This window comes from Gracilinanus agilis, chromosome 6 (genome assembly GCF_016433145.1).
Source record: "Gracilinanus agilis isolate LMUSP501 chromosome 6, AgileGrace, whole genome shotgun sequence".
Lineage (NCBI taxonomy): Eukaryota > Metazoa > Chordata > Mammalia > Didelphimorphia > Didelphidae > Gracilinanus > Gracilinanus agilis.
In genome coordinates, this window is record NC_058135.1 from 103,576,801 (window position 1) to 103,592,022 (window position 15,222).

The 15,222-nt window shown below is 38.0% G+C and overlaps 1 protein-coding gene across 1 annotated transcript in view; it reads right to left on the bottom strand.

Moving 5' to 3' along the window:
- Window positions 1-9,416: 9,416 nt before the first annotated feature.
- Window positions 9,417-15,222, bottom strand: part of SMIM31 (small integral membrane protein 31) — a 70,771-nt gene continuing 64,965 nt past the window's right edge. Inside the window, exon 2 of the transcript XR_006506506.1 lies at window positions 9,417-9,623. The gene's annotated coding sequence lies outside the window, so the exon portion shown is untranslated. The remainder of the gene's footprint in view (window positions 9,624-15,222) is intronic.

Genomic DNA, 15,222 nt, shown 5'->3' on the forward strand with positions numbered 1-15,222 from the left:
CTCTCTCTCTCTCTCTCTCTCTCTCTCTCTCTCTGCCCCACTGCCCCACCTCCCAATTTATAGATGGGGAAACTGAGACATAGAATGATTACATAGGAATTAAGTGTCTAAGACAGAATTTGAACTCAGGTATTTCTGATTCCAAGTCTAGTGTTCAATCCACAATTCAAGCTATTTTCTCATGTTGGCTGGGTGGGGACCCTGAGTTCTTTGAAGGTGGTGCTAAAAGAAGGAGGCCAAGCTATGGTAGGTCTGATGGCGTTGGAAAGCCTTCTAGTTTAAGCCCTGTAAGTGACTGTACTTCTCATGTCTGACCACCAGCCTGGAAGAACTCCCCAGAGGGTAAGTCAAAAAAAGATTAATTTCTTCAGGCAGTGGAACTCATAAATCAACATGAACCAATTTAAACATATGCAGACTACACACAACATGGATATAGGACACTTTGAAAGGAGGATATTAGCAGCTGGAGGGATCCAGAAAGGTTTAATATTGAGCTCCATCCTGAAGAAAAGCAGAGATTCCAAGAAGAATTTAAATTGAGGAGGGAATGTTCAAACTAGTTCAGCTAGCATCAAGGTAAGGAGTGAAGAGATGAATGAGAAGAAATTAGTCGTATGCATATATGAAATAAAGAGCAAATAGCGCAGTATGGTAGAATTATAGGGCATATACATAGGGGAATAAAGTGTAAGAAGACTGGAAAGAACCAATGTAACCAGGATTAGAAGGGAAAAAACAAACTGGGAAAATGTTATAACAAATTTCTCTGATAAAGGTTTTATTTCTAAAATATATAGAGAACTAAGTCAAATATATAGGCATACAAGCCATTCCTCAGTTGACAAAAGGTCAAAGGATATGAACAAGCAGTTTTCAGATGAAGAAATCAAAGCTATCAATAATCATATGAAAAAAATATTCTAAATCATTATTGATTAGAGAAATGCACATTAAAAAACAATCTGAGGTACTATCAGATTGGTCACACCTGTCAGATTGGTCAATATGACAGTACAGGAAAATGATAAACGTGAGGAGGGATGTGGCAAAATTAGGACACTAATGTGCTTTGGTGGAGTTGTGAACTGATCCAACCTTTCTGGAGGGCAATTTGGAACTGTGCCTAAAGGGCTATAAAACTGTGCCATTAATAGGTTTGTATACTAAAGAGATAAAAAGGGGGGGCAAAGACCTATTTATACAAAAATCTTTATAGCATCCCTTTTGTGGTGGCAAAGAATTGGAAATTGAGGGGATGCCCATCAATTCAGGAATGGCTAAGCAAATTGTGCTATATGATGGCTTTGTAATACTATTGCAATACTATTGCACTATAAGAAATGTTGAACAGGATGATTTCAGAAATATCTGGAAAGACCTATGTGAACTGATGTAGAGCAAAATAAGCAGAACCAGGAGAATACTATTCACAGTAATAGCAACCTTGTGGGATGATCAACTGTGAAAGACCTGGCCACTCTCTTCAATACGGTGACCTAGGACAATTCTGAAGGATTTAAGACAAAAAAATGCCATCTACCTCTAGAGAAAGAACTGTTGGAGTCAGAATGCAGTTCAAAGCAAACTTTTTTTTTTCACTTTAGTTTATTTGAGGTTTTATTTTGGGGTTTTGGTTTTATATGAATATTGTCTTACAACAATGAACAACATGGAGATAGGTTTTGCATGATAATATGTTTATAACCTAGATCAAATTGCTTACCATCTATAGAAAAGGGGTGGGGAGGGAAAGAGGGAGACAATTTGAATCTTATAACTTAGAAAACTTAGGTGGAAAATTGTTATTACATGTAATTGATAAAATAAAATATCTTAAAAAACAAAGAAGACTAGGAAGATAGATAGGAAGAGTCTAGGTCGTGAAGAGATTTTCTAAGGCAAAGATAATTTGTATACTATGTTGTTAGACAATCAGTTCAAGCCAACTAATTCATGAACCTTTGGCATGAATTTGAGGCAGCAGAGTGTATTGGAAGAAACTCTGTTTTGGAATAAGGGCAGTGGGTTTGTATAGTAGCTCTGCTTCCTGTTCTCTCTGTGATCCCTCTGTCACTTCTACCTTATGCGCCTCAAGTTCTTTATCTGTAAAATAAGGAGATTACCTTAGAACAGGATTTCTTAACATTTCCTATATCATGGAACCTTTGGGCAGTGTGTAATATCTATTGGCTCTTCAGAATAATGCCCTAAAGTGCCTACAATGAAATATGTAGGTTTACAAAAGAAATAATTTATTTTTCATACTTCTATGAAGTATTTTGATTTTTTTTGATATTTTGATACTTCATCAAAGTAAGAAAAAAATTCACAGAGACCAGGTAAATAATCTCAATATTTTCTGCTAGCCCATGATCCAGTAAGGATTCCCAGGCAATATAGATCTGATTTTTTGCTTTTTATCCCCCCCATTTGATTTATTTCTGTTCTCAGTCCTTTAGGCAAGAATCATCATAAGAAACTTAGATGGATGAATTGTAGAGTAGCATCTTGATTCCAGCTGCTCACCTCATCTCCAGCTATAGCCCTTGTAAGCAGAAAGGTTTTTATTAGAAAGAGTGACCTCAGATTCCTCTCTTTGGCCTTTCTTCCCAGTCAGACCAAAAGGAAAATAAAGCACTTCAGACTTTAATCAGTGAGCTGATAGTTGGAAAAATAACAAACAGTGGATTCCTTCCTTGCCCATTGTAAAGCAAAGCAAAATGTTTACCTGTTGGGAATACTATACCTTTGAGACTTTCCTCCTCCTCTTCTATCTTCCCTTCTTATTTTCCTTGATGGAATCCTTGTCTTATCTGAGCAAACATTGTTCTTTGTTTGAATCTCATCCTCTGGGTGGACATGAAGGGAGCCCCTTAACCTCATCATGAGCATTGACAGCTAGAGGAGAAATTCTCATTCATTGTATGTTTCCAGGTCCCATCTCTCCTCTTTTTTTTTTTCTTTCCTAAATGGAAGACTGTTTCCCCACAAGGGGAAAAATAGGACCACAATATTTAAAGCATGGAAAAAAAGAAACCTTAAAAAAAGTGGCAGATGTTCTCCTTTAAAAAAAAAAGGGGGGGGGGAGATGTGGTTGCCATTAAGTAGGGAGACACATTATCATCAACTGTGATCACGGCTCAAAGAAAATGTCCTATTTCTAACACTCCTGTAAGGGCAAGTGCACCAAGTGTGTATATATTTAGCAACCTTCAGAATACAAACATCTGTTTAAACCTGTATTAATTACACACATCAAAGACAGACAGGATGTATTAGTGATGGGTGAACTTCAAAAGGTCTAGTGGTTGGAACACACTCTCTAAACCTCAGATACTTATCCAAACATCCTTGATCAAGAAAGTAGGATGAGAATCTCATGAGAACAGGATTTTCTTGGGCAGCTTCCAATACCTCCCAGTCTCAGCTCTCTCATTTTTTCTCATGCTTATGTGAGCTCAAATCAGAAATGACAGAAGCCCCTAGGAAACATGAGTGATGAAAATGTTCCTTAAAATATTGAAAAACAATTTCATGCTTGATGTTGATGAAGAGTAAGACTTGATATTTGTATGAGCAGGTTTGTCCATTCCAAATATGGACCCATGATTACAATGTTATAGGGAACCTTCCAGTGAGGAATCTTCCTCTTCCTCATGCAGGTCTACTCCTTCTCTGCAATTGTTAGTCTTAGTGAGTTCGGGGTGGGGGCAACAAACGGTTAAGAGATCTGCCAAAGATCAACAAAGCCTGAACCCTGGTCTTTCTGACACTGAGGAAAACTTTCCATTTACTACAGTATGATGCCACTTATTTCTAATCTTAAAGACAAGAAGTTGAGATTGTAGCCAATATCATGTTACTTTCCTATGAAACAGGAAACTTCATGATCTAGATTAGTGGTTCCCAAACTTTTTGTCCTACCACCCCCTTTCCAGAAAAAATATTACTTAGCGCTCCCTGTCATATACTATCACCGCCCCCTTACAGTTATTTACCACCCCCAAATGCACCTGTGGCCATCTCTGTACCACCTGGATCGCTGCAGCACCCAGCAGGGGGCGGTGGCACCCACTTTGGGAATCACTGATATAGATGTTTGAAAGGACCATGATTAAATTTAGTAGACAGGTTGCACTCTACACAACTGAGTAACCTGATAGCTGGAGACTCCATTAGTATGTTAGTGCCAAGCATGGCACAGTAGAGAGGGAATTGAATAGCTAACATATATATAGAAATTTAGGATTTTTAGAGGCTTTTACAGGTACCTCATCTGCTATACATTAACCCTATGATGTGCAGATATTTTCATCCCCATTTTATAGATAAGGAAACTGAGTCTGAGAAAGATTAATTGATTTGCCTGGGGTCACACAGCTAGGAAGTGTCTAAGGAAGATTCAGACTCAGGTCTTCATGACTCCAAGTCCAGTATTCTCTTCCTCATGAAAGAAAGCCAGTTTTCACTAGTTCTAGATCTGTTACTTGTTAGCTGTATGACACAAAGAAATCACTGAACATTTTGGAGTTGGCAATTTTTTAATCTTCTTTACTTTCTAATAGGTATGCTGGGAACTTCAGATGAGATAATTGAGGTAAAATTTTGTAATTCTTTAGTTCTATAGGTGAAATGTAAGTTATTATTATTGGATTTCTATTCTATTCTAGAGGGAGGATTCTTAAATCTAGGCCAGAACTCGGGAAGTCTCTGAACCCTAAAGGGAAAAAATGACATTTTTATATTAACTTTTGTTTTCCTTTACAATCATAACCATCTGTGTTTATTTTATGCTTTAAAATATTATTCTGAGAAGGGGACCATAAGCTTCATTCACCTGACCATCAAAGGAGTCCATGACACAGAAGAGGTTAAGAACCCCTATGTCTTTAGGAAAACCTTTGCTGCTTTGGGGAGATTCTCTCAGGAAGATTTATGGGAATATGCACATGAGAATCACCCACAAAAAAGAAAGTATAGATGGTAATAGCCAAGAGGAAACAAAGTAGATGCCTATCAATTGCAAAATGGTGGTTCATAGATGTAATGGAATATGTAGGCGATGTGAGATATAAGTGAGGATGTGTATGATGAATGTGATGAAATGATGGATGTGATGAATACAGAGAAGCATGGAATGATCTATATAAACAGATATAGAATGAAGTAAGCAGAGCCAAGAAAATGATATATGTAATGACTGCAACAATGTAAATGGAAAGACCAATGGGCCAAAAGATCAAAAGTAAATGTAACAAAATTATAAAGACCAAGCTGAACTTGAATGAAGAGATATGAGAAATCACCCTCAACCTGCCCTATGATGGAGTTGGGAGATCCCTTGGAGTTACATGTTACACATTTTTTGGATTTTTTTTCATTGCATCAATCAATTGTGCTGACTTTTCCCCCCCTTTCTCTAAAAAATACTATATCATATGGGATGTCTCTCTGGGAGTGGAATGGCTGTAGGGGACAAATATGGTGATGTAAGGAATATAAAATATCAATTAAAAACTCATTTAAACAATTAGAAAAAGAAGACACAAATGGATTAGGATCTATATAAATGTATCTCATTCATGCCCATCCAAATTGTGAAATATTTTATTGCTTTATCTTCTAGGCTGGAAATACCTTTATTCCATTTCAGAATTTTTGGAAGTCATGAAGAGGGAACAATGGAGTGGTTAAGCTGGAGACTTCCTAATGATTTAGCACAGGTTTATCTGCTTGCTGAAGAGCATAATATAAATCTGGAAGCCATCAATTCAACCAGCATGTGTATTTTACCAAGAATAGATGCTTTCTAGATTTGCAAACTGAGACACCTCACGATGTCTTTTCAAAAAGTTTAAACAACTTGGTAATACTTTGTGAGGTCAAAGGAATACATATGCCTATTGTTGTTATTCAATTATACCCAACTCTTTGGGATCCCATTTGGAGTTTTCTTGGCAGAGATACTGTAGTAGTTTGTCATTTCCTTTTCCGGCTCATTCTACAGATGAATAAAATGAGGCAAACAGGGTTAAATGACCTGTCCAGTGTCAGAGAGCTAGTAAGGGTCTGAGGCTGGATTTGAACTCAAGTCTTCCTGACTTGAGACTTGGTGTTCTGTCCACTGTGTTATATAGCTGCCCCAACTGACTTATATCCTGAGATAAAAAGATGACTAGCTGCAAACTGGGATAATTTAACAGGGTCAAAGAATGGACTGTCATCCAACTCTTGGATAACATTTCCCTGATAGCTGGGAGTTCAAACCACAGGGTGGCACTATGAATCTAGGTAACCATATAGGTTCCTGGACAGGAATTGCTTTAGATAGAAAAGAATGAATAATTCGAATATTGATGAGTCTCGGTGAATCTTTTGTGTTTGTTTAATTTCTTTCTGTGAGGTGAAATAAAGCCTGTTCTATATCTAATATTGTTAGCATGAATGCTTGCAGGGGAATTGAAGCCCCTTTACCCACCTGTGATCTATGTTCCCTAGTCATTAGTGGGTACCTTAAGTGCAAGCTCTGTTCTAATTTAGGCGTCCCTTCCACATTGTGGGGGTTAGAAGTGCCTCTGAGATCTGGAAAATCCATGTAAAATTTTCAGACCGGAAGTCTGAATTTTTAATTTTTATTTTATTGGTTGTTTGTAATAAAATACATGGTGTATGTTTAACGTATTAGAAGATAAAATGTGTTTATATTATATAGTACTCTACATATATTTTATGCATTTCTGAGGTTCTAAACTTTTTCTATGTCGTTTACTGGCCTTCACATATTGTCTGTGGCTTCTGAAAAACTCCCTCCAAATTTCCATTTAATTTCTTATGATTTTCCTGTGATATATTGAAATCATGATAAAGTCACCTGTACTCCCAGGGGAGAGGTGGGTGGGAATATGAGTTATAAAACACTTATTGATGAAACTCCACTTGAAGTTCTGGGCCAAACAATGGAAAGTGACATGTTTCAGTGGAAAGAGCCCTGGATTATCTGAATAATGGCTTATTCCCTTCAAAGTGACATGATCTTGGCATGATCTTGGGGAATGTTTGCACCCTTCAGTGAGACAAAATTGAGGAGACATTATCATTGTCCAAAGCAATGTTGTCATTCTTTAACCTTATTAAACTGCTCAGGCTTTTACTTCATCACCATTTATATGTGTGTCTATACATGTCTATTGTAGGTAAGTGCCTGTGTTGGTAGGTATGTGCCTGTTGTAGGTAAAGGGACTTGATTTGATTTGTTTCTCCAATAAACTTAAAATTATGGGGCATGGTCTTCAGGAGACATCTGAGGGACATTTTGCTGTGGAATGAGGATGCTTTTAGAGAGGACACATACTCATCTTTTTCAAAAAAATTAAATGTTTTGAATCAAATGGCCACTTTTTTCTTTCCTACCCCTTCTTTGAGAAAGAAAGGAAAGCAAAATTCTCAAGACAAACATATCTAGTCAAACAAAACAAATACCCACATTGGTCATGTCCAAAAAAATGTCTCATTCTGTGCTGTAAAAGAGTATCAGTTCTCTATCAGGAGGTGAGTAGCATATTTCATCAGGAGACCTTTGGAATCGTGACTGGTTTTAGCATTTATCAAAATTCCCAAGTCTTTCAGAGTTGTCTACCTTTTCAATATTTTTGCTACTGCATAATTGTCCCCCTGGCTCTGCTCACACTTTGCATCAGTCCATATAGACCTTCCCAGGTTTCTCTGAGTCCTTTGCATCTTCTCTTTTTGCTGTGGAGTAAAATAAAGAGCATCCCAGAGCGCAGTGCTTGTGTTACCTTTAGTGTTTATAGAGGACCTCAGGACTTCACTCTTACATGGGGAAAGTAAGACACAAGCTGTACTTGAGCTTTATCGAGTGAGGACAATGAGTCAGAGAGATAATGATGGTCCTGAGAACATGTCCTAAAAGTGGATCCAGGCTGTATGGGTCCAGATTCTCAAGCAGTTCTACACCACGGATCATGCATACCTTCATAGCATTAGAGCCACCTTCATTACAAGTGGCTTGATGGTTGAATAAGTTAACAGTATGGAAACAATGTAGGCAGTTAAACATATCCCATGTTAGCACTCAGTAGATTAATCTTTCCTTGTCTTAGCTTATTATTTGTGCTTATTTCAGATTCCTAAAATACTTTTTAGCACAGAGGGAAAAAGTCTACATATGATGTGAATTAAATACTTATAATACATAAACTTGAGATTGTGCTGCATGCATAGGTTCGTAATGTAGAAGTAGGAGTAGAATTATTCCTATTATGCCAGAACTGGGAACAATGGATGGAAACTGCTAGAGGTCAATTGAGATGTGCTTTTAGGGGGAAAAAAACCAACTTCTTGTGTTTAGGCCTGTCTGGAAGTAGAATGGGCTACCTTGGAAGATGGTGGGCAACCTTCATCGGAGATCTTTAAATGGAAGATGAATATAGTAGGGATTTCTTTGGGTGATTGACTGCTGAAGTTCTTGTGATAGCTGCCACAGGGGAAAGAACACAGTATGATGCACTTTCCTGTCTGCTTATGTGATGCTGATATAAGAAAGAACAGAGTTTAGATATAGACAGAGACAAACAATATTTTCACTGTGGGTCTAATTTTATCTCAGGGTATAATTTGATCTCTGAAACTTCCTGGCTTCAGAAAGCATGAAATAGAAATTCCCCACTCTACTCAAATATAATAACATTGAGAATATTGTGATTTTGGGGTGCATTTGCACATGTCTACAACTCCGGTTACTGGGGGAGACTGAGGTAAATGGATCCCTTTTGTGACAGAGTTCTAAATTTCAGTATCAATATAGTGAACCCCAACCTCTACCTCCCACAGCAAAGGCTGCCAGGCCCTCCAAAGTGGGGGCAAACCAGTTCATAAGATGGAAATAGAATAGGTCAAGGCTTCTATGCCCGTCAGTAGTGAGATCAAACCTCTGAACGGGCCATAAATTTCCAGCCTGGACAAGATGGGAAGGCTTAATCTCAATTTTTTAAAAAAAGAAATATAATTTATTGACTATAACTTCTTCTTTAAAGTTTATTTTAATGGAATTATGAAATTATACTAAATAAATCAAATTAATTTTTCCCATGTCCATTTTAGATATAAAACAAATAAAGCATCATTTCCTTTAGTCCTTAATGAATTTGGGAGAAATCAAATGAAAAAGAGTGAATGAAGACTCTCCTTTCCCCATTATTTGGAAATGGCAATTCATGTTACTTGAATCCTTCAACTCTGGTCACAGTCTTATTAGTATGAGTACTACCATTCTCCAGGCTATGAAATGGGATCATAAAAAAGGTGCGCCAAGTTCACTTTCCAGGATGCAGTTTGTTAATGGTTATTACAGTTATGTCTGGATTCAGTCTCATCAATGAATAGCTTCTTCTATCCTCTTGGGCATCCCTTCATCTTACTGACTCCATGTGGAAGCTTTGGCATCTATCCTCTACAGTGTTTGGAACACATCCAGATTTGAGGTCTTAAGACAGAAAGCTTATAACTCTAAATTTCTTCAATTGAACTCCTACTTGCTGAGCTGCCTTTCTTCTTCTTGGGATCCTTTTTTCTTCCTTCTTTTTCCCATTGACATTCTTCCTCTGCAACAAGATTGTAGAAAAGGGAACAGAAATTAGCAATAAGAACAAGTAAATACCAATTTTGGCTATAAATGGGGAATAGTTCCTGAAGCAGTTCTTCCTGTTTGGAAAGCTTTTATGGCTTAATAAAGGAATGATATGCATGGAAAGAAGGCAGGGTAAAGAGAAGCAGAGAGCTAAGCTCTGTGGACATAAAGTGGTTGAAAGTTTACTGCTTCCAAGGTAATGTTTTTATTCGATGCCACAAAGGCTAATGACATCCTTTATAACGGATCAGCTGCCTCTGAACTTTACAATCTCTTAGCTTGATGTTAAAATTAACTATGTGTGAGAAACATGTCATCTCTGAAGGTAAAAGGAAAAGCAGCTGTAGGGGGCTAAATGGGTAGAAGGAGAGGTAATAATAGATCTCTGAGAATGGTACCAGGTCTGCTCTGGGTCAGTAGCTACACAGCCACCATTAGTGTTGCCTGGAAGGGTCTACAGGTTGCAGTGTACAGAGCTACAAAGGACTTATCTCCTTAGATACAGATGACTGCCTCTTGGGGACATAGGGTTAATAACTCTGAGCTCAGTTAGATGTGATAGAAAGGCAACATGGTGGAGTAGATAGAGAGCTGGCCTCATAGCCAGGAGAACAGAGGTTCAAGTCCCACTTTGACACATATCCTGGTTTTATAACCTTGGACAAGTCACTTTATTTCTCAAATCTCCAAGAAATCCTCTAAGTTGCAGAGAGAGTATCAACCTAACTGGGTGGGTAGCATTTTCTCACTTGGGAGTTTTTTTTAAACCCTTACCTTCTGTCTTTGTATCAGTTCTAAGACAAAAAAGCCATAAGGTCTAGGCAATGGGGATTAAGTCATTTGCCCAGAGTCTAGAAAGTATCTGAGGTCAGATTTGAACCCAGACCCTTCTGCCTCTAGGTGTGGCTCTCAATCCACTGAGCCACCTAGCTGCCCCACCTGGGGGTTCTTTATACCAATGAAATCACAAGTCCCTGTCCCTCTGATTTTTCTTCATCACTGGAGTCTGAAGTTGAGTATTTTTAATACAAGAGACACAGATTGTTATAGTGTTGGTGTAGTTATGGAGAGAGTTGAATTGAGAGGTGGAACACCTAGGTTCTAGTCTTGTTTCTGCTACTCACGAACTGTGTGAGCTTGAGTAAATCATTTTCTCTCTCTTTTGTCCTCACATTTATATCTGAGGGATGGGCTAGATAGCCCCTAGACTCCCTTTCTATTCTTAATTTTCTAAAAAATCTATTAAATTTACAGGTTTACGGACCTTTGCTTTCACTGGTGTATGAAGCTTTCTAGAAAGAATTTCCTCTACCAATATGGGCCATTAACTTCTCTGCAACTTACATTCCTAGAGATTTCTGCAGAAAGCTGACAAGTTAAATAACTTGACCTGGCATCACAGAGTTTAATCTACCCAGATAAAAATTCTCTCTCCCTCTACAGATTTTCCTATCGCATTTTATCTATGGTAGTAAGGTGGCACAGTGGACAGAGTTTCCGTCCTGGAATCAGCAAGACTCATTTTCTTGAGTTCAAATCCAGCCTCAGACACTTACTGGCTATATGACCCTGGGAAAGTTACAACTCTGTTTGCCTCAGTTTCCTCATCTGTAAAATGAACTGGAGAAGGAAATGGCAAACTACTCTAATATCTTTGCTAAGAAACCCCCAAGTGGGATCATGAAGAGTAGGACACCAATGAAATGAATGAAGAACAATAGCAATAATTAAATATATGTACATACTTTTTAATAGTCTTATGCTTTAATTATTGAGGGGAGGTTCTAGTGTGAAACTCTTCTTTCAGTGTTAAAGCAGAACCTTCTTATCTGCAATTGAGATGGTTGTCTGGAGCTTTGAGAGGGTAAGGAACCTGCCCCATGCTCCATAACCAGTATGTATTAGAGCTGGAACTTGAACCCAGGTCTTTCTGACTTCAAGGCTTAACTGTCTCTTCCCTCTGCCTTGTCCTATTTCAGTGGTCCATTTACTGAAGAAATACATGACATATTACTGAGGTAATGCCTTATCCCCAACACAGTATATAAACAACTAAATCTTAGTGCTCTGAATCTTGTATTTTTTTTCTTTACAGATTAGGAACTTTATATTTAACAACATTAAATATTTCAATGTCACATAAAGTATTAATCTATTTAATATAATGGGGTGGTTTGGAAGAAGGGCAAATAGTGTAAGTCAACATAAAAAGTTAAACCGTATAAATCAAATGTGGGAGGGACACATGAATGGGATTAAGACGAAGTTTATGGTATTTGCTTATTTTATAAGGTCATGTGTTGATGGGCCTGCTTGCCTTCCTTTGGCTCATTATAGTGCTTTGTGGGTTGCTGGGATCTTATATTTTATCTCCCAGAAGTCAAACTGACAATATATATTTTTTCCCACAGTAAAATGTAAAGGAGTAAAATATCTTCAGAGGAAAAACAATTTAAAGCTCACCTAATCTTAATTAATTCTTCTTTCTTGCCCTGAAATTTGGGAGTCAGAGTAGTCCAGAGATGTAGAAGACAAAAAAAGAAACCCTTTCTAAAGTAAAACCATTTGTTACTTGATTTAATTGGCTTAAAAGTTCAACCAAAAACATTTTAAATGTTCAGGAAGGAGTGAGCAGAAAGATTTTTAAATGGGGTTAACAAAAATGAAGAGGCAAAATTGTGAGGGGAACTAAAGGAGAAGATAACCTGGAAAACAGGTCAATCATTTATAAGTTCTACCACAGTATCTGGCATGTAATGCATACTTCATAAAAGTTCATTAATTGGTTATGATTTTGTTTTAAGACCTTTCAGAATTCAGGCTCCCTCTTCCTTTCCACCATTATCTCACATCACACCCTTCCCTCTACCATATCAGCCTACCGAGTCTCCTGGTCTTGTTAGTCCTTGGTGCTTTCTTGCTGATCCCCCTATCTTCTTTAATCAAAAGACCTCATTTGTTTCAGCTTTGTTATTAGGTTATTTTGGTCCACTTCTATGATTTCACCTAGTGTAGACAATCCCCAGCATGGATACCTCCTCCATATTGCAGATGGCAGCTCGTGGTGGTTTATAGTCTTAGAAAGTTGACTGGGAGCATGAGTTGCCCTGATCACATCAGTATTTTTTATGAGAGGCAGGAATTGAACCTGATTCCAAGATCCTCCCTCTCTCTCCCCAATGCTAAAACTGTAAAGAATCAACTTTGGATAATAGGTGAAATATTCTCTAAAAGTGATCAATGAACAGAACCTAACCCTCCTTTTCCTGAAAGGATGTAGAGTTGGGAAGGAACTTAGAGGCTTTAAAGTCCAACCTCTTCATTTACAGATGAGGAAACTGAGGCACAGAGAACTCAATATGCCCAGTGTCACACAGAAAGATTTCATCTGAGGTCTTCATGATTCCAACTCTAGTGCTCTGTACATTGTAACATCCTGCTTCTCCCAAGGAAGTCTGTGGGAACTGTACATGTGAACAGGTGATGTGGTCCATCCTATCTGTGCATGTATCCGTCGTGACAGTCTTCATAGCCTGTGTGTCTGTTACATATGTCTGTTATTGTGCCATGGTAGAGAATCTAAATATTTTACCAGTCCACAGTGAAAGATGGTATGGCTTAGTGGATAGGGTGATGGGCCTGGAGTCAGGAAGACCTGAGTTCAAGCCCAGCCTCAGATACTTACTAGCTGGGTGATCCTGGGCAAGTCACTTAACCCTGTTGACCTCAGTTTCCTCATCTGTAAAATGAGCTGGAGAAAGAAATGGCAAACCATCTCTGCCAAGAAAACCTCAAAGGGGGTTATGAAGAGTCACACATGACTGAAGAATGCCCAACCACAAACAACAAAAATGGAGAGAGAACTGACCTTGGGGTAAGACGGACTAAGGCTCAAGTTCTGCTTCAGATATATTTACTATGTGATCTGACCATGTCAGTGTTTTGGGGCCCAAGAAAACTTTCTAAGATCACAAATTATAGATGAATTGATGGCCTGTTTAACTGGAAGGAATTTTCTGTCCTTGGAATTTACTACATACTAAAAAACTGCTGGTGCAGACTAGGATAATTTGCAACATGTTTTGAGTTGTCAAACATGGCTCTTTGCTTCATGAAAACTGTCTTACTTGCTTGCCTCTGTATACAGTTGGTATTTCTCCCCCAACTCTGTGCAGGTTATTCACGCAATCACTTTTTACATTCCATTCCTCATACTTGGAATGTTTTCCTTCTCCATACTCCTTGGGCCTGTTGAAATCTATCATAGTAGGTACAATCTCCACCATGAAATCTGACTTTGTTTCTCTAGTTAGGAATGATCTTTCCTTCTGTGGAGCCAATATGGTACCATTTATGTAGTATTCATCTTGTATTTTTATTTGTATGCTTTAATTTTTTTACTGGATTTTAAGTTGCCTGAATAATTTTATGGATAATAAGAACACTTCTGGACAGGGTAAAAGAGTTCAATAAATAGTAATAATAATGTAAAGGGATAGTTAGGTGATGGAGTGAATAGAATACTATACTAGTTTTAGGAAGACTCATCTACCTAAGTTTGAATCTGACCTAAGATACTTATTAGCTGTGTGACCCTGGATAAGTCACTCAACCTTGTTTGCCTCAGTTCTTCATCTGTAAAATGAGCTTGGGAAGGAAATGGTGAACCACTCCAGGATCTTTGCCAAGAAAACCCCAAATGGGGTCAGGAAGAGTTGGACCCAGGTGAAAATGACTGAACAACAGCAAAATAGTATTTAGAATAATAGTTGCCAGGATGAGAAATAAATAATAACAAACATTTATTAATACAATATTTATAATTTAATATCATAAATATTAATATAGAATATAGAAACAACATATAATATAATAATAAATAAAATGAGAGTTGACTTATATCTGGTGTTTTAAAGTTTGCAAAAGATTTTGCAAACATTTGAATATCTCATACCTCAGAACAACTTTTTCAGGCAAGTATGATAGATATCATGATCCTTGTTTTACTAGTGAGGAAATTGAGGCTCAGAGTGATTGAATGACTTGCTCATGCTCATTAAATTAATGTGTCAGAGATAGCACTGGACCCCAAGATGTCTTATTCATATGATGTATTTTCTTTTTTTTGTCCAGATACAGTGCTTAATTGGTGTAGGGAACTCTGGTAAGTAAAAATCCTCTGTGATGCGGGTCAAAAAACTACCTTGTGGGGGGCAGCTGGGTAGCTCAATGGATTGAGAGCCAGGCCTAGAGACAGGAGGTCCTGGGTTCAAATCTGGCCTCAGACACCTCCCAGCGGTGTGACCCTGGACAAGTCACTTGACCCCCATTGCCTACCCTTACCACTCTTCTGCCTTGGAGCCAATACACAGTATTGACTCCAAGACGGAAGGTAAGAGTTTAATAAAAAAAAAAAAAATTACCTTGTACTTATAGTCTTTGAGAGCTGCTTGGGGTACTGAGAGAGAGATTAGGTTATTTGCCTCAGGTCTCACAGTGTATTTTAGGAGTAGTGTCTCAAGTGGCATCTTCCCTCCCTCCCTCCCTCCCTCCTTCCTTCCTTCCTTCCTTCC